Below are 19,134 nucleotides of genomic sequence, written 5' to 3' on the forward strand. Positions count from 1 at the left end.
TTCTTTTGTGGTAGTCATTATGGCCTGGACAGCTGCCACAAATTTGGCCACCGTTTGTGGTTCAGGTATTGGTATTGAAAATTTTGTTTTGGACTGCTTTTCCGTTGTCCATAGCGCGCTGTCTGACTAAAATTCTTGCACGTTTAATAATAGCTCCGTGAGTTTTGAGTTTCATGGTCTAGTAGGAGGGATTAGGTCTTTGACCCGTATCCTCACCACAAGAACTCCGTCAGGAATACCCGGAATGAAGTTTCTCCAAGTATCAGATGTAACTGATTCGACTTCTCAGGATGAGTATGCGATGATAGATCATGCAACCTTACCTCTATATAGTCATTTTCTATATACACAAGAATCTTAATTCCAACGTTTTCACTTTCAATCCGGTGTGTTAAGTTGCTCTGCAAAACAAATCGTTCGATTTGCGCTAACGTGTTGAACGATAGAAGATGATGATACTAAACGTAGGCGACTTCCGTAAGCCTACATGGCATTTTTACCTTCAGAATCTTCTCGACGAAAAATCGGTCACTTTGAACAAAATTTAAAGTTAAAGACCGCGGTGTTAGGTCGGAGAAGAGATTTTTCGTCAACTTTACATATGTTAGAAAGAATGAATAGAATGTCTCCTTTGTTTTTGAGACAATGCACACTAAATCGAAAGGTTACTAGTTTCCGTTCACTTGGCCTGGATTCTAGATCTGACTCAGGCAGAAGTAGAAAGTAGACTCCAAATAAGTCTTATGCACGGTCGTATTACAGTATTTCATATTGTGGCAGAACACTTGATATGTGGCTGCCTGTTTTGGCTTATGTTGCTAACTGTGGAGATTGGAATCAATTAGTTGCACATCCTTTTTAATCTGGGTTTTCTCGTTTATCAGCTATCCAGTGAATTCTCAGCGCAAATCGTTGCTCTCGTGTACAGTGTTAGCTCTCAGTGAACTTAGATAACGCACGACTGCTTCGCGCACGTTGGTTGCATCTGATCTTCGGACTCAGCTGAAAACTTCTGTCTGCTCCGTTCGCCAGCCAAATATAAAAAACAGCTACTGTATCGGCGTTTGTGTAGCGTAGGTAAAAACTTATCAACAAATCGAATGAAGTTAAGAATCGCTTACAGCAAACCGAATAAAGTAGTGGATCACATTACTCGAAACCATTCCGTTCTAGATAAGATTGTGTCATAACGATAAAAAGCAATCTTCAGAGGTAATTCCAAGAGTTTTGCTACGACGAAATTGAAGTTTGTAAATATTTCCATAGTACTGAACGTACTGCACGAACGCATCCGGTTGCTTGCTTATAGTAAAGTCCACAAAGTCGATGAATTGCTGATTTCAAGACACATAGGAATGCTTAAAATTGGCAATGATATGAGTATTTCAGTCTTGCGGGTACCCGTCAGCCTCTTATAGGGTAATAGATACACAAGAACATCTTCTCAATACATATAAGGACGGATTCGACAATATTTACAATCAACCGCTACTATAAGAACCATCCGGAAGTCGCGTAAATGTCTTCCTGAATAAGCAGCCGCTAGTGCTTAAAGACGATTTAGCTTGATTTTCAAAGCTTATTTATAGCATCAACGATTTGCCAACGCATATTTATCTGTAAATGCTAGTTCATACAGATCATATGCACTACGGAAGTAACCTAGGACGAAACCCTCGATGTTTTTGGCGATTTATAAATTCTAAAAGAAAAAGCTCATCGTCTAATGAAATGTCTTTTTTGATAATATGGCCGCCACGTCAGTTTCAGAGTCATGTGAGCTGTTTGCAAGGTATTTCGCTGAAGCATTTTCGAGCGGGTTTACTTCTAGAGAAAAGACGGAAGATGCTGCTTTCAACGTTCCAACCAGTATAATTAATTTGAGTGCTTTTGTAGTTACACTAAAATTGGTTGAAAATGCGTCAAAGAAACTGAATGCCCTTTCGCTTCTGGACTTGACAGCCAGCCGGCAGTTGTTTTACTTCGATGTATTACAGTTTTGGCAGGACCGAAATTCCCTCGCCTATGAAAGCGACCATACATGTGCCCCATTTTCAAGGATGGTGATCGACGGATGGTTGCTTATTATCCTGGAATCACCCGTCTTTCGGTTTTCACGAAACTTTTTGAAATTATTGTGAGTGGTGTTGTGGTAGACTGTACAAACAATTACATCTCATTCGATCAACATGGATTTATGCCATGGGAGATCGGCCACGCAAAATATGTTCAGTTTCAGTTCAGTCTGTAATGTTCAAAAGATAGTCCCATTTGAGAATGGTTTGAAATATATCTCCGACGGGCTCTTCCCAATCTGTACATTTAGACTTTAGTCCGATAGAAACAAAACAATAAATAAAAAAAACCTAATGAAGTTAAAACGGGACTTACTTAATGGTAGGCCACCGGCTCAACAACGTCCTCATAAATACCATGAAATAGGATCTAAGTGTAGGTATTGGTACAGGATTCGCAAGCCGAAGACGATGAGATCTTGAAGCCATATTTTAATTTAATAATTTTGGAAAACGGAAAATTTTGTTTGAGTTTTATAATATTTGAATTGCATGTTAATTAAAAGAGCAGAAGTGAACTTATAGAAGATTCTTTCATTGAACAAGTGATGTATTTCAACAAGCAAAATTTCCCTTGTTTAGTTGTTCAATAAACAATGAAAATATATGATTTTACTATTCTATATTTCGTCAAAGGAGTAAAATTTGGGTGAAAACCAATTAGTTCTGTCACTATGTTGGTATCGGATTCTGATGAGACGAATTCGAAGCATAACTTCCATAACTAATTTATATGATTTTAATTTTTTTGCATGATGAGCTTGGGATATCTCTAAAAAGACCAACAAAATTTGGAAAATACAAGGAATTTTATTTTCAGAAACGATTAGATACATTGTTAAAATACTTAATTTAACATGATTGTTGATATTCCATAAAAAATATAAAAACAATGAGTGTTTCACAACCGCGCCTGACATCATTTTGCGACATGTTTGCCAACTTTTTCTAGTCAAGTACTTCATCAAAATTTTATAAATGATAAAACACAGAGCCGATACAACGCTAAATACAGATTATTAGACTCTAACATTTCAATCGATTCGCTTAATAAATGATATTAAAAGGTATTTTCTCCCCATTTTTCACAGCATTCTGAAGAAATATTGCAATAGGTGTTACCGGTTCTGTTAAAAAAACTTTTTTTGAATAGATTTAACGTAGAAATCGCTAGGCAAATAAACACTTAACCGTTGTGTATCCGACGCGGTACCCGGGTACCTTTTTAGGTTTCAATTAATAAAATTCCCATGTTTTATCCATAGCTGGAAATCGAAACTTTGCGACATCTTAGAACTTCACTAAGTCAAGCTTTTGGGTTAATAATATTGTTGATATAGTAAGGGAGGGAGTTAGGAGGGGCTCCTGAATTTTTTTACTACGTAACAGGCCGACGTGGTATAACTGAAATACCAATAACTAAGGTAATTTCCAACCGATTTTGATGCTTTTGGGTGTTTTGGATTCAGGAACTCATCCGCTTTTGGACTTGGTAAAAATGAATCGGGTTACTTCATTCAGTTTCCGGGAATCCGGATTTCCGGAAGCAGGTTCCAGTACTGGGATACTATTTGTGACCTTCAATGGAATACTGGCAATATGGGTATCAAAATTCTTGGAATTGTATCAGTAGGCTGTATCTCGTGGTTTTGGAACCATTTGGTGATTTGACCCCGGAACGGACATTCCGGAGCAGGTTCCCGTGGGGCCGTGAGTGGCCATTCCATTCCAATTCCATTTTTTAAATTGCCGTAGGGTCCCGTAACAATAAATAACAGACTTCCGAGACAATTTGAAGAGTTTTGATACTAATATTGCTAGGACATTATTAAAATTTACAAATCATACCCTAGTTCTGGAACATTACCCCGGAAAATCCGGATTACCAAGAACCAGATCCATTGATCCGGTTCAACTTTACAGAACATAGTAACACAGAATCAAAAAGTGGACGAGTTTCTGAATCCAAAACATCTAAAAGTGTCCCAATCGGTTAAAGGAAGCCATAGTTATGAGCATTTCAAATTGTGGGTACCCGGGTACCCACGTTGGCCTGTTAAAGGTGTTTTTTTTTGTTGGGCACATAACTGTTAAAAAATAATGAGTAGTTCACAGCCGGAGACATCCCCCTACTTTAAAAACACAGCATTCAAGCAACGAGGTTAAATCAAACAAGAAAAAATAAATACTAAATAGTTCACGACCATCGTTCCGGGGCACCATAAATTATGGGAACTATATTGTGTTGAAATGATGGCCACAACCACTTGGATAAAAATAACTTTAAGCGACACAAACCAACAAATTTGACTCAAATACGATTTAATTGTTATGAATATACAATTTACCAATGCATCTACTTTTCAAAGTTGAAGGTAACGATTTTGCCGTTTGACGGAAGAAAAAAAAACGCGTTCGGTATACAATGATAGCAGTGTCATTAGTTAACGTTTTGTTTCCTCTTCTTTGAAGGATGCATAACTTCTCCGTGAGTTGTCGATAGAGGAACGATTCGCCGAGCAGAATGACAACTGATGACTGATTGAATATCTCTTTCTATATTTGGAGAGAGAACTTCGTTAACATTTCGAAAAAACGAATGTAGACTGTGTCCAGTTATTCAGTAGATAAAAACCCGTTGAATTCTAAGTACCAATAAATACCATGTTTGTGATTCTATTGGAATAGATGCAAAAAGTGAATAAAGTTCAGTTGCAGGACTTCCATTTGTAAATCTGGCTCAATTGAGTAGTCAAAAGGAAGCAATTTGTGGTTAGTATGATAGAATCACAGCCATAGCCAGTTGTTTCGAAACTCTGACTGTGATTTTTTGTTGAATCTTTAAACACCTAACGAAACGCCAGCGGAAAACTACGGAAATAAGAAAAACTCTGGGCTTCCAAACATATTTCTGTCCTGGACAAGATATGTTCAAGAGTTGCTGCTTTACCTTTTAATTCTAGACAGTGCCAATGATTCAACGATCAGCCGATTTTATTCACATCAAAGAAATTTCCTTTTCGGTGCCTTCTACCACCATTCGGTAAACATTTTCTTTCAATTTGTGATCAACGACGACAGCCGCCAAAAGATTATCTCCTGACACAAATAGCCCGCCATGCAGTCACGTGCTGAGCGCCACTGCTCTAGAATATATGAATGTGCTCTAAAAAGGATGCGCTAAATAAAAAACACAAGCTCATTCCTCGTTCCTGCTTTACCCTTAGGAAACGGCATTTTTCCTAACCCAGAAATGTCAGTTTCATACGGGTTACATAGCTTTTATTTGAACGTCAAATGAAGGGCTACAAATTTGCTTGTTTCAACTCGGACAGGCGAATTATTGTGCTGTGCTCGTATCTTGTAGTACAGGGACAAAGGAGTAAAAAAGTGCAGTCAGCATATTTTTTCAATTAATAAAGAACAGGGCTGATAATATTTGTCATGATATGAACTTGCGTAAATTATTTCTTTTTTGATATGGCAAAATAATATTTTGAGCCAGTATCACTAATCGTGCAGAACGGTTTAACTGAACAAAAAGTCGTTTTATTCTAAAATAATCGGAATTCACAAGAAACAATATGAAACACTTTGTAATTTTCAAAATTACAAAAACTCAAAGATAACATTTTACTCCTCCCTGTCATCCACGTGCATTTCGTGTTCTGCGATGCAACAGAGCGTTTGTCAACAAACAAAATGAGGTCGAGTACAAACGGCTAATGTCCTCTGATAGTTTTTTTTTCCTTAAACGGGCAGCGAAAAAAAAGCGGGGCAAGGTTCCTTGAGCAGCAGCTCAACAAAAAAGCAGTAAGGATTGTTTAATCTTGCAGGTTAATTTTCGTTGCTCAGCCCTCTCTACGCTGCTCGTATGCACTCAAGTAGCAATTTGAATGGCAATCGGCTTAATTGCACTTTTGCCGAGAGGAGAGCCACTTTTAGTACAAAGCTTCCCGTAGCTCACATAGTCCTTGTCACAGTATGCACAACAGGCACACAAAGTAGGCGCATGTACAAAGCTAGTAAGCATGGAAAGAAGTAGTGTGGCACGGAAAAACAAACAACGTGCTACATATAACCGAGTAGGAGATTATCCTTTAATTAGATTCAAAGTTAATGTCTGTGTGGCGGATTTCGCTTTTATACGCAAATGAGATGGCTTCGCCAAGGTATGTATGGGAGGCATTTTCCAGCGCTAGTAACAGCGCAAATAACAGGCACGAGGCGAGCTTTTGAATAGTTAGTTAATTGAATTTCCATAATATCCTGGCGTGTTGCAGCAGATCAATAGACGATCGATCGGAATCCTACGAAACATGTGTCTTATTTGCTTCGCTGCAAAATTTTAGCATGAACAACCGAGTTCCTTAATTTATACAGGGAAGAACCCATCAGGAGAGGAAATTAATGCCAAGGACCGCACTGCATTATGTTTGATTACAGTTTTCGCAGCATCCAAAGGAGCCAGTATGTAGGTCAGATGTGATGCCATCGCTCAAGCAAACCCCTCGAGTAGAAGTAAAGGCGACCTGCAATTCAACGGCTGAGAAAAAGGGTGGAATACTGTCAACCTTTTCCCAGCGGATGGTTATTTTTTGATTGAAAATTGTGAATAAAATCCTGTTTTGGCACGCTATTAGTGGTGGTAGTAAAAATGGACCTTAACGTTCCACTTTTATTTTGAATGTTTATTATATTCTAGACACGAAAAAGTGCGAAAAATCCTGAAATGAGCTTTTTTATGGAACCAATTTATACGAGAGTGCACTATACTTAACTTAAAATTAAATTTTTGCATTTCGGATTCTCATCAGTAGCTGCCACCAACATGGGCCAGTTAGACGATAAATCAATAAGTCATACATATTTCAGGAGCGCGAATGATGTCTCAGGTAGCCAAGCTCAGAAGTTTTCGTTTACTGATGGTCTTCTGGTTTGAGATCTCGTCCAACTGGCCCAAAGTTGGTGCCAGTTACTGATGAGGAGAATCCGAAACACAAAAATCTAACTATAAGTTCACTGATTGTTCCTCCGAGCAATGGAATGAAAAAATCATCTTTTCAACCAATTTAAGGAGCTCTTATATATTACGTTCCGGGTAAAAACATCGAAATTTTTTTATTGCATATTCTGAATGAACATGCGACATTTCATCCAGATCCTCCAGATCGTAGCACTAGATTTCAAATAACAGCGCGCAAATTCCATCAATAAGTACTTGGCGAGCAGAACTTTAACCTTTATGGTACCAGGTTACAACATCTCTGAAAAAAAAAATTGATTTTGCTCTTATTTCGTTCATTCTTGACTGATAATGGATAGAACCGGTTTTAAATGATCTGGAATATAGTCCACTTTCTGTGTCTCTATCGGCGTTCGAATCCGTTAACTGATTCCGGAATTTATCCGGCATCGAAGTGGGGTGACGGATGAAACATCCATAAATTTAAGTAGATTTTTTTTAAATGGCCTACATCATATGACTATTTTTCATGGATCCTTCACAATGGACATGAATAGAACCAATCTTGGCCACCGGAAAACTGAACTTTGGAAAATGTATACACTTTTCTATCATTCCACCTTTTTGAACTCATAGATATATACAAAATGTGAAGTTCTTCAAAGCATACACTCCCACAGCTCCCTCAACTTTGGTATGGCCATTCCGGCACCAGTTTCGGATGGAATCAAATAAGGACATTTGACGCCATCTTAAAAACCAGGATGGTGGTTTCAGGTTACCACGAAGCAGTGAAAATCATCATCAATAATGGTGTCATTGTGAAGCGGGTGATCAGCAGAAGACGGAAATTGGTGACTGACACCATTTTGAAAACCAACATGGCGATTGAGGTTAGCACAAAATAGTGAAAAACATTGTCAATATGGATATCATTCGACAGGGGTGAACAATGAAAACTATCATCAATATGAGTATTAGAAAACAGAAATTGATTTTGACGCAATTTTGAAAACCAATTATTGCAATATTGAAAACCATTTGATTATAATTGCAATTTTGACCATGCGATTGAAGCTATTTTGAAAACCAAGATGCCGGTTTCAGGTTACCACGAAACAGTGAAAACCGTCATCAATAATGGTGTAATTGTCAAGCGGATGGTCAGCAGAAGGAGTACATTGATGATTGACGCCATTTCGAAAACCAAGATGCCGGCTTACGGTTACCACAAAACAGTAAAAACCATCATCAATATGGGTAACGTTTTATAGGGGGTGGTCAGTAGAAAACAGCTATTGATTTTGACACTATTTTGAAAACTTGGTGGCATCCACAAAACATTGAAAACCATCGTTAATGTGGGTATCATTTAAAGGGGGTGGTCAGTTGAAAATAGCAACTGATTTTTTATGCAATTTTGAAAACCAAGATGGTGACTTCCGGTTACCAAACCATCATCAATAATGATATCGTTGTAAAGCGGGTGGTCAGCAGAAGAGGTAATTGATGCCATTAGGGTGCCGGTTACCACAAAACAGTAAAAACCATCATCACTAGGGTATCATTTGAAAGAGGATGGTCAGTAAAAACAACAATTGATTTTCGACACCATTTTAAAAATCAAGATGGCGGCTTCCAGTAGCTACAAAACAGCGCAACCTAGAGATGAGCGAATAAATCGCTAATCGATCAAAAATCGGTTTTACAAAAAGAATGAATGAGCCACTACTCCTTTTTGAAGGGATGCGATATTTTTGAAAAAAAAAATGTGGGTGATCGACTTAGTAATATGTAGGAATAATTACAACAATACTTTTTGTAAAAGTTGTAGTCGCTATTCACTAACCCTAGAACGTTGCACTTCTGTCTTCCACCCTAGAACGTTGCACTGGGGTACAAATGTACCCCATGATTTGATCACAATTTTCGCAGGTTAAAATCAAAACAAAAGAAATGTATAGTACGTCATTTTCTTCGTTTTTTAATTGCAAAAACAGCTGTGTAAGTGAAAGTATGGAATTTATTGAATTAATGATACATAAATCGGTTTGTACAATAACAAGCGAAAAAATCGCTGTTTTCACTTTTTTCACAAAAAAATACTATAACTGCGAATTTTCAATCGATTTGAAAAAAATCAAATGATTCTAAAAGTTGAAAGAATGGTCTAGAAATAGTATACAATGGAATTTCGATATTTTTGAAAAAGAGAAATTCAAGGAAGGGGTCCAAAATTTCGACTTTGAAATGTCCATTGTACAATACGTAATATGTAATACCCTCATTCAATTAAAATCAGTTTTGGTAATCGAATCTGGTTTGGAATGATTTTGAACTTAGAACGAATTTAAAATAGAAACTATTTAAAAATTTCTCAAGAAGCTCAAAATTTTCGGAACGGGGGGGGTCCGAACCCCCAAGACCCTTCCTCTGGATCCGCCAATGGTGAAGTTATTTGGAAGAGGGAAAGTTTAAAAATCGAGGTTTTGAACATACCGCGAAATAGGGTGGAAATTGAAATGAAAAAAAAAAAAATTCTGAACAGTAATACATTGGTAACACGCAACGTTACTGTTGCAGCAGTTACTGTGCGCCAAATTATATTTGCAAGTCATTGTTCTGAAAAACTATAAAAAATAAACAATAAAACAATCAAAATCAGCAAAAATGAGAACGATTTTTTCTACTTCAAAATTACATTAAATTATGTGAATAAATGATTGAAAACGATGATATAATACAAGTTGTTACTTATGTAGTTAAAACAACCAGTATTTAAACTGGGATTGTCACGAGTCACAATTTCCACTGACAACACGAAACCTGACGAAACGCTAACGGCAACTGCGGTACAAATGTACCCCCACGCCAAATTTGACACCAGCTTCCACTAAGGTTATAAGCAAGCTGGCTAAACCACCTTTTCCTACTCTTACTAGGAACTCTGAATTATGGTTAGGGTCCCAGGTCGATAAATGGCGAATTCTCGTCTTCACGCGACTCCAAAAATTGTGTGGGGTACATTTGTACCCCAGTGCAACGTTCTAAGGCTAATGGAGTGATAGATGATTATCAGTGGTACGAAATCTTATATTCAGTTGTCCGCGTATGCGAGCATTTACCGACACCAACAAAATCATTTATGTGTTGTGAGGACAAATTGAAGCAGAAGGTGGTAACTTTTACATTTAGGAGCATAAGTGAACTGCGTAATCTATATGTAGATCTAGTGCATTTCTGCTATATAATCCCACTCAGAGCAAGCGTAGAAACAAAATTCAGTTTGCTACTGAAGTTGAATTGGAGCCGAAAATAACCGAATGAATGCGGTGCACCAATAGAATGAAAGACTAGATAAACAACTGAATTTCGGTCTTCTTTCAAGCTCACCTGGGGTTGTCAATAATTCTGAGCTCTTATTATTGATGACTTAAAGTGCTAACAAATCGAGTGAGTAAACTGGGCAGCCTAATGTGAATTTGTTAAAAAAATAGGCACGATGAAAACATGATCACTTAGTTGTATAAATGGAATCAAAAAATCTACTCCAAATCAAATTCAAACAGAACATTTCCTTCATCTTCTCAAATCAATCACTGAATCGATTAAGAGTCGATTCTTTTTCGTGTGACTCGGACACGATTCTCTCTCTAAACTGGATCGGTTTGCTCAACTCTAGTGAAAACCATCATCAATATGGATGTCATTTGAAGTGAAGTGAATTTTGCAGTGAGTAAAAGACCGAAATTGATTATTGATGTTTCCGACTACCACAAAACAGTGAAAACCACCATCAATACGGGTGTCATTTGAGAGTGATCAGTAGAAAGCCGAAATTGATTATTGATGCAATTTTGGAACACAAGATGGCGGTTTCAGGTTATCACATAACAGTGACAACCATCATGAATATGGGTGTCAATTGAAAGGGAGATGTCAGTAGACGACCGAAACTTTCGGTTACCACAAAACAATAAAAACCATCATCAATATGGATGTCATTTGAAAGGGGGTAGTCAGTAGAAGACAGAAATGGACCAGTGATGCCATTTTTAAAACCAAGAAGACGACTTTCGGTTAGAACATGTGCGCCGCCGCCGCCGGTAATTTTTAACATAGGTCGACACTGTACCGGTTAACTAAAAATTGAGTTTTTTAACTAAATTTTATGAAAAGCACTGTGGCGGTGATCGTTTCACCCGATTTTCATAATATATTTAAATTGTTAGTACTTACAATCTCGTGTACTGAACGGTTACCTTTCCATCCAAAAATTACATCCCTTACAATCAATTTTTAAATCTTAGGAATCATTTTTTATTACTATGGTCATTTTATTGGAAAAAATGTGTTTAGGAAACCGAACCTTTCAAGTACACCACAATACATTTTTTCTTGATTTTTTTAAATTTTCACTTTAGCGGTTCGCGTTGGAGAGTGTGCATAAAAACGCATCATAACTCCGACAATTTTTACCAATGTTCATTTTTTCTTCGCTAGTACTTCCAACAAATTGTCTTTTGCTTTTTGAAATAAAATTTGCATAAAACCAAAGAGAAAAAAGTGAGCTACGTTCGACACTTTTTTCTCTCAACGTTGTACATAAGCTCTTTATTAAACATCTGATATGTCAAATAAAACTTCAGGGGAATCCATAACGAACAACGTTGTAGAAGACACCATAACTTCATACGTTCAGAGTGTCGATCGTGAAAGACTTCAAACACAGTACTTGGTTTCCCACACTTTACAATTCGGAGACAGCGTTGACACATATCAGTTTGACAATCGTACGCGCATAGCGTTTTCTGAGCATGAAACCATGCCCTGTACAAAGATGACGAACAATGGAATTGGTTTGACTAAACGCTTTCGCATAAGCCAATCAACGTTGTCGATGCAACGAAAGTAGTTATTTCTGGTTTCTTTCTCTCGTGGGAATCGTATTACCACATTGCATTATGAAAGATTCAATATAATGAAAGGAGGTACGAATTGAGAGGTGAAAGTGCACATCCTTTGCTTTCGTCGTGTATTTAAATATTGTTAGACGACGTGCTTTAGTTAGTTATTTTGAGTGAAGTTTTCTGCGTTGGAAGTTAAACCTTAAAAGCATAACTGTGACGTGATGGACAAGAATTAAAACTTTTAATGTACTTCGAGATGTTACATAAACTGAAAAATTTTGTGGTATAAACTATAAACTGGTGAGATATTTTGCAAATCATTATCATTCCCCTCGATACTCCCAATTCGGATGCAAACAAAGAGCATGTTCAATATTTGAAACCAATTAAATATGCGAACTGAATGGACCGACTGTATCGCCTAGTATACCATTCATACCGCCGGGGATGCATCAAAAATGACATAAATTGGTATGCGCCGTTATTTCGGTAGATTTAATTCAATATTCTAGCATAGCCCAATTAGAATCGTGCCATCCTGATTGAAACAGACCACAGTGTGGTGATGCTGATGGTGATAGCGATGATGATGATGATGCCGATGGAGGCGATGGTCACTTGGCAACAGTTTCAATGTTGGATAGCATCGTCGTCGTTGGTGCGCTACTGCAGTGTGGAATGTCAAATGCACACAAGAGCGGGGCCAACCTTGATTGGCCTAGTTTTGACGCTCGGGAGTGCTGATCCTGCAATATTTATCCACGGGCCACACAGTTTGCAGGAGTCATTTTCTGGGTCAACGACGTTCCGCTTGTGTTGTGGTGCGTTGGTGAGCCTTCACTGCTGGATCCGGATACGTGCTTTTTGCGCCAATTGAGGCCATTCGTATTGATTGCTGGTTGTTTGGAGAATTGGGTTAGAAAACTGATTTCTTGGCTGGCCTCCAGTGTTCCGGTTTATCGTAAATAAAGGTATTACTAAAATAGGCACTGTTTTTTTTCAAAAGCGCCATAAATTTCGCAACTTGAAGTTCCGAAATATTCACACGAACGACGTGTTTCGTTTACCTTGCAATAAAATTTCATTGAGTAAAAAATGTTTTGATTGTGCATAACCGTTTATTTGGCACAATTACGAACTACTAACGTGAAATACTCAGCTTTTTATGCGATCAGAATAGCCCTGTTTGTTAGTAATTTTGGTGTATGGATATAAACAACAGAATACTCGAATAAAAGATTTTGATCCAACACAGTTTGCGGTGTATTGTTAGTCTATTCACCATGTTATACAAATCAGTGATATCCTTTCATTATGCAGAAGCAGACGTATACGATAAAATTTATTTTCATTTTTCCAAGCATGTAATTAAATTCGATCTCAAGCCGTTGAAGGATACCATGCAGGCAATTATTCGGTTTTACATGCATTCACACGTAATGATAACTAATTCAATCTCACTGTACTGCATGGTTTAATCGCCGTAGCGATAGCATTGCGTTATAAATAATTCAGCAGAAACTCTCTGTTACAAATGACCGCATTTTCTTTCACCTATGCGTATGGTTTCACTATCTCTTTTAATTTTAATGCCTTACATGCCTATTATTGCCGGCACACGTACCAATCAGTGGTACTTTTTCTGGCTGATTGTTATTATGCATTCGGTGTATCTAAACTGTAGTGTGATGAACTGATTTGGCGAAGCCGTTCGATTGATTTTGTTATGCTTACATACCAAATCAATCGCATCGGTTGCTATGCAAACCGTACGTGTGAAGCAATTCTCTATTATCTCCCGTGCGCGTGTATGTCGATTTTATCGTTTGCGCATCTCATGTTTGTAAATCTGTGCTGCCTCGGTAGGCCGTCGTTCACCATCTGCCAAGTCGTTATTGAATGGGGTCGAAAAGAAGAAACCATTCAACTCACATTCCGACATGTACAACCTTCAAAAACACTTCTTCCATCCGAACGCACACTCACATCGACGAACCCTTCACCAAACAAAACAACCCCTGTAAAAGGACTATAGGGATGACTCATCTCGTTCTCTGCCAGGAGCGATACCATATCCAGCATAAAAAAAACACTCCAGCAAGCTAACTTTGAGCGGAAGTTGCGTTTGCTGGGTTCGATGGTGTAAGAAAGGTAAGCGCAGGAGAAACCGGCCTTTCCGTTTCGTGAACATTCTGCAATGAAAGAATTAATCAGCATATTTACTATCTTTTTGCTATTACAATTTTACTCTCAATTTAGTTGTTTTTTATAGCATTGAATGTAAGCAGCCATAATTCCTTCCATTGCATTTACTCCACGCTAACCCTGTGATGGTCTCCACGAGTGGATGAGGGTTATGTGTGATATGGTAGAAGTGCAAGACAACCACATCAGCACAGCACATGCTCCGGGTCACACTTCTTTTGGTAGAGAGACCTGACAGTAACAGGGTTATCTTGTTCCAGTACTTGTTTTTGTTGATAAACAAAGCGCCACTTGAGGTCCCCTATCTCCTCCTACCGAGCCTCGGTGACCGATTCTGATGATGACATTTGCATCCACAAAGTAAACCGACCGTGACTCCCATAGCGGCACTTGCGAAGGTCGCGTTCAGTGTTACGCGGTATCGCTTATTTTTCGGTACAGGAAATATTTCCCATTGCCAGGAAATTGGCACGTTGCACGATTTTTTTTCTAGGTTCGGATTTCTTCCGTTTCCTTCCGTTCAAGTGTCAGCGAGATAACTGTATCAGCTGGAGCGTAAGTTGTGCACAAAAGTCCGTCTACGGTAACAATGCAAGTATTTGCACATTTTCGCACATGTGACTGATAATTTGTAGGATGTGCAATACATTCGTTTTTGGAGGTTGACTACAGCGTTTGAAGTGTATGCCGGGCGGAATAATCTATTTCATATCACGTGTTGAAATGATTCGACTTCACAGTTGCATTCCACGTCTTTTAGAAACGTGGTTGAACTGATGGTAAAACTAAAGATAATAGACATCGCAAAAATGTTGTTACTAATGAGAAGAAAATAATGCCGTAATGTGCAGAAAGACGTACAAAACAAATTTAAGACAAGATACTACTCGGAATAGATGACAAAACCTACTATGATTGAAATAGTGAGTCTGAAAGATATGCAACAAAAAAACATCAGTTTGTGGCAAGCAATTTGTAGCTGCGGATTATACAACGGTTTTTTGTTACATTGAGAATCATAGCTCGTATTGCCTTTTTCGGAAGTGATTAGGCGAGTTTGTGGCAAAAATAAGGTGGTACGAAACATAGAGCCACCAATGAAGCGTTTAAAAAGTTTTTGAAATTGGCAAACGCTGGATTAACCATAACCCGTACAAAACAATCAAGGGATTCATTTTAAATTTTAAAGCCGATAAATTAGCACCGCAAAGCCGTATCAAGATAGCAAATCATACTAGGAAAATTGATCGTTCCCCAGCAACATTTGGATCTTCTATGTAAGAACAACAAACGCTTCAATCTCACAAAACATTTTATCAGTTCTCTAACTCTAGACAATTTTATACAAGCTACATCCATCTATTTGATCGACACTTTAGCTGAGCTGAGATCGATTTTACTAACGTTAGCTGATTGTGGACATCCACTTCCCGGATGTTGTTCATCATGAAACGCACGTTGAATGCGGCGAACAATCATCATATAATGGTATCTTATAACTCCACAGTGGTTTTTTTTGCCAAAAACGTGCAGAAAATTATTCACGCGGAAACGGTAAACCATATCATGTATAATCATATCCTCTGGAATTTTATGATGATTCAAGACTTTTATTTTGATGATATACAGGGTGTTTGGTTCATGGTAAAGAACCTCTCGAGGGATGATTGTAGGTCATATTTGGAGAAAAAAATCATTCTACGCATATCATCAAATCTCAATCGTTATTAAGGTATTGAACTTTTGGTGTTCAAAACTTAGTTAACTTAAAATACCTCTAACTCAGAAAGTATGCTTTGTATTTGAAATCTTCTAGATCCATTAGATAGGTGAGAAAATTTTCTTTTGAATGATGTCCTCACATGTTTAGGCTAATGAGGTTAAGTAACATTTTCACAGTAATTTATTTAAAATTTAACAATTTTGGTCGATTTTTCGTTCATTTCACGAAAATCTTAATAGTTAACATCACCATTTTAATAATTCAGAGAGAGCTGTATAATTTGTTCTTTGACATGATACACCTATCTTTTCTTGTTTTCATGTGTTTGGGTTATTGAACTTGGATATTTTTATCTCATTTTCACTAATACTAGCTCGTCGCTGTTGTGTTATGACAAACGCCATTTTGGGGTAAAATGAGTTAGATATGCCACATTACTAAACTAAAAATTCTCTACAAAATGGCGTTTTCAGAATTTTGACATTCTGCTTGGTTATTGAAATATAGCGAGAAACATGCTGAGAAAATTTAAATATTTTGCTTCAAACGACTTTGTCTGGGGATTGGCTCAAGTTATCTTGATGTATAACAAGTTTTTATGTGTGAAACTATTTGGGAAACACACTGGCATAATCTTTTTCAAAACGAAAATTCCCGAATTGTGAGAAAAATGCAGTTCAAGTTTTAAACTGAAAATATAGTATATTTGGCAACACTGTTTCCAAAAATAACTATTGTTTCTAGATTCCCTGACTCATTTCCTTCAAAATGCATCTCACAGATTGTTTCTAGACCAAATGAAGCCAAAGATATGAATAAAAGTTAATAAATGATGCTTTTTTGTATGGAAAATTTTCCATGCACCATTATGACACGCCATATAAATTTTGTCATCAATACCTATGACACGTGTGAGCGCGACTTTTGTTTACATTTATAGTAAAACCTCGCAACATAGTCAACCGATCTTCCCAATATTTGAGAGACTAATACAGAATAGATAGAAGCATCAATTGTCTTTTTTGAATTGCTTATACCATTTATAATTTTCAAGATATTCAATCTCAAACTTTAAAAATCGTTTTTCTCGAAAAGTGCTAAATGGCGCTTGTCATAAGATAGCACAACAGCGACGAGCTCTTATTGAAAAAGTATGGCACTTATTGTACTTTTTTCTTATTTTTATTCGAAAGTTAGGAAAATTTTGCAGAGAACAATGGATTAATATCTTTCAGTTAAGTGAATTTAGTATGCTTTTATAAGTTAATTGGTTGAAAGTTAGTAATATTATTAGCATTTTCGTTATTTTCTAAAAATAGTGAATAATAAACATCTCCATTATTATCATGGAATAAATGCATCTCAGCAAGTTCTACAACTTTTTCTTTGACTCCATTCAATTATCTCTTTTAGTTTCGAAGCAAAATCAGTTTTATCACATCGTTTCATATGCGAAAGCAACGATTTCGTACCCACTACATTTGTGTTAAGGTCATGCTGTGTTAACTATTAAATGGCAGCGAAATGAAATGCGATAGGGATAAAGTGTCAAAAAAAAAGTTATAGAGAATGTTAAGCGGCACCAAATGAACAATAGTAACGATACATTTATTTGATTAAAAATTAGAACAATTACAAAACTTTCCAAAAATCGCTAATTTTGGGTTATTTTACTAGTAAAAAGTCATTTAGTACACTTAACTAAAGGATATTTGTACATACATCGAAAGGAAATTTTCTCAGCTTTCCAATCAAGCCTAGGAAATAACATAAAGCATATTTTTTAGATTAGTGTCTTTTAAGCACTTGCAAATAGATTACAGGAAAAGTTTAGTAATGAAATTACAAAGAAACGAGAAGAGATAGGAATATGGTGTTGAAGAACAAATTATGAATCGTTCCTAAACCCAACTTTTGGATAATAGATATTGCTATTATCATAATTCATTATTTTGAGAAAATTAACAAAAACCTTATCAAAAACACCAACTTTTAACTACTTTACAACTAAACGATAATTAAAATTAATTAACTGAAAGATATGAGAACACCATTCAATAAGAAATTTTCTCGCCTTTCCAATGGGACTAGAAGTTTTAAAATACAAGTTTTACTTTTTGAGTTAGATGTATTTTAGGATAAATAAGTTTTTTACACAAAAAGTTCAATAACTCTGTAACGGTTGAGATTTATGGGATGTGCATAACGATTTTTTTCTCCAAATATGACGGTGAATTACCCCTCCAGAGATTCTTAATCTTAACCAAACACCCTGTATTAATAATAGTGATTAATCCCTCTTGAAGTGAGATATTTGCTACAATTTTTTAAAAGTAAGAAATACAAGATAAAGTATTCAGAAATGTCAAAGAACTTGTTTTTACGAGCATCATTAGTGAAGACCAAAAATCAATGGTACGCTAGAAGTTATTGACCGTTGTTTGTGAATGACCCCTTAAAAGCTTTTATTCAACATAACTTCTTTAATATCGTAGATACAGCTTCTGTGTGTTCAAGAAAGTTGTTCGTCTTATCAAGATACATATCATCGGTCAATCTCTTGCGACTTAGAAGTTATTGGGTAGTTTTTGGTAAAATTAGCAAAAGTTTAAAAAGCAATAACCTTTGAACGGCCAAAACCCGGCAGCCAGCTCTTATTGCAAGTAGAAATGCTGTATCAACACTATAAAACTCAATGGAGTTTACTTGTCTCTCGTAGTCTCCAGTAGAATTAACTATTGTTTTTCAGAAAATGTTAAATATCTCCGAAAATACTCGAGAAAAAAAATATGCGTTGATAAAAATTATGTATTTTGGCGATTGAAATAACTTCGTAGAATATATGAAACCCGTAGGATTGATGATTGAGTAGATATTTAAAAAAATATTTTTGGGGGTCTTCCAAATATAACGAGCTGTAGTTTCTTAAACATTCAAAGAAGAGACTTCGTGTATTCAGAAAAGATATTCGTGAATGCAGTCTACACAACTTTTCCAAAGACGTTATATCATTTCTTTTACCAAATAAAAAAATTAGTTGAAAGATCTCACTTATAGGTGGATTAATCACGTAAATTGTAGCAGCAAAGTTGTTGAAGTAGTCCGAAAACACTATTGACGTAATCTCACCCGTTTCTCCGTTAACAACCTATCGCCATTTTAAACAATTTATTTTTAAAAAATTTCCAAATTACTTTGAAAATACACGAGATTAGCCATTGTTGTGATATAGAAAGTTTTTCATCTTGATCATTC

At 36.6% G+C, this 19,134-nt stretch overlaps 1 protein-coding gene across 1 annotated transcript in view; it reads right to left on the bottom strand.

Annotated features, from left to right (window-relative positions):
• LOC131685079 (tyrosine-protein phosphatase non-receptor type 9) overlaps positions 1–19,134 on the bottom strand; it is a 170,301-nt gene that overhangs the window by 20,267 nt on the left and 130,900 nt on the right. The window lies entirely within an intron of this gene.

The sequence above is a fragment of the Topomyia yanbarensis genome, chromosome 2, assembly GCF_030247195.1.
Source record: "Topomyia yanbarensis strain Yona2022 chromosome 2, ASM3024719v1, whole genome shotgun sequence".
Lineage (NCBI taxonomy): Eukaryota > Metazoa > Arthropoda > Insecta > Diptera > Culicidae > Topomyia > Topomyia yanbarensis.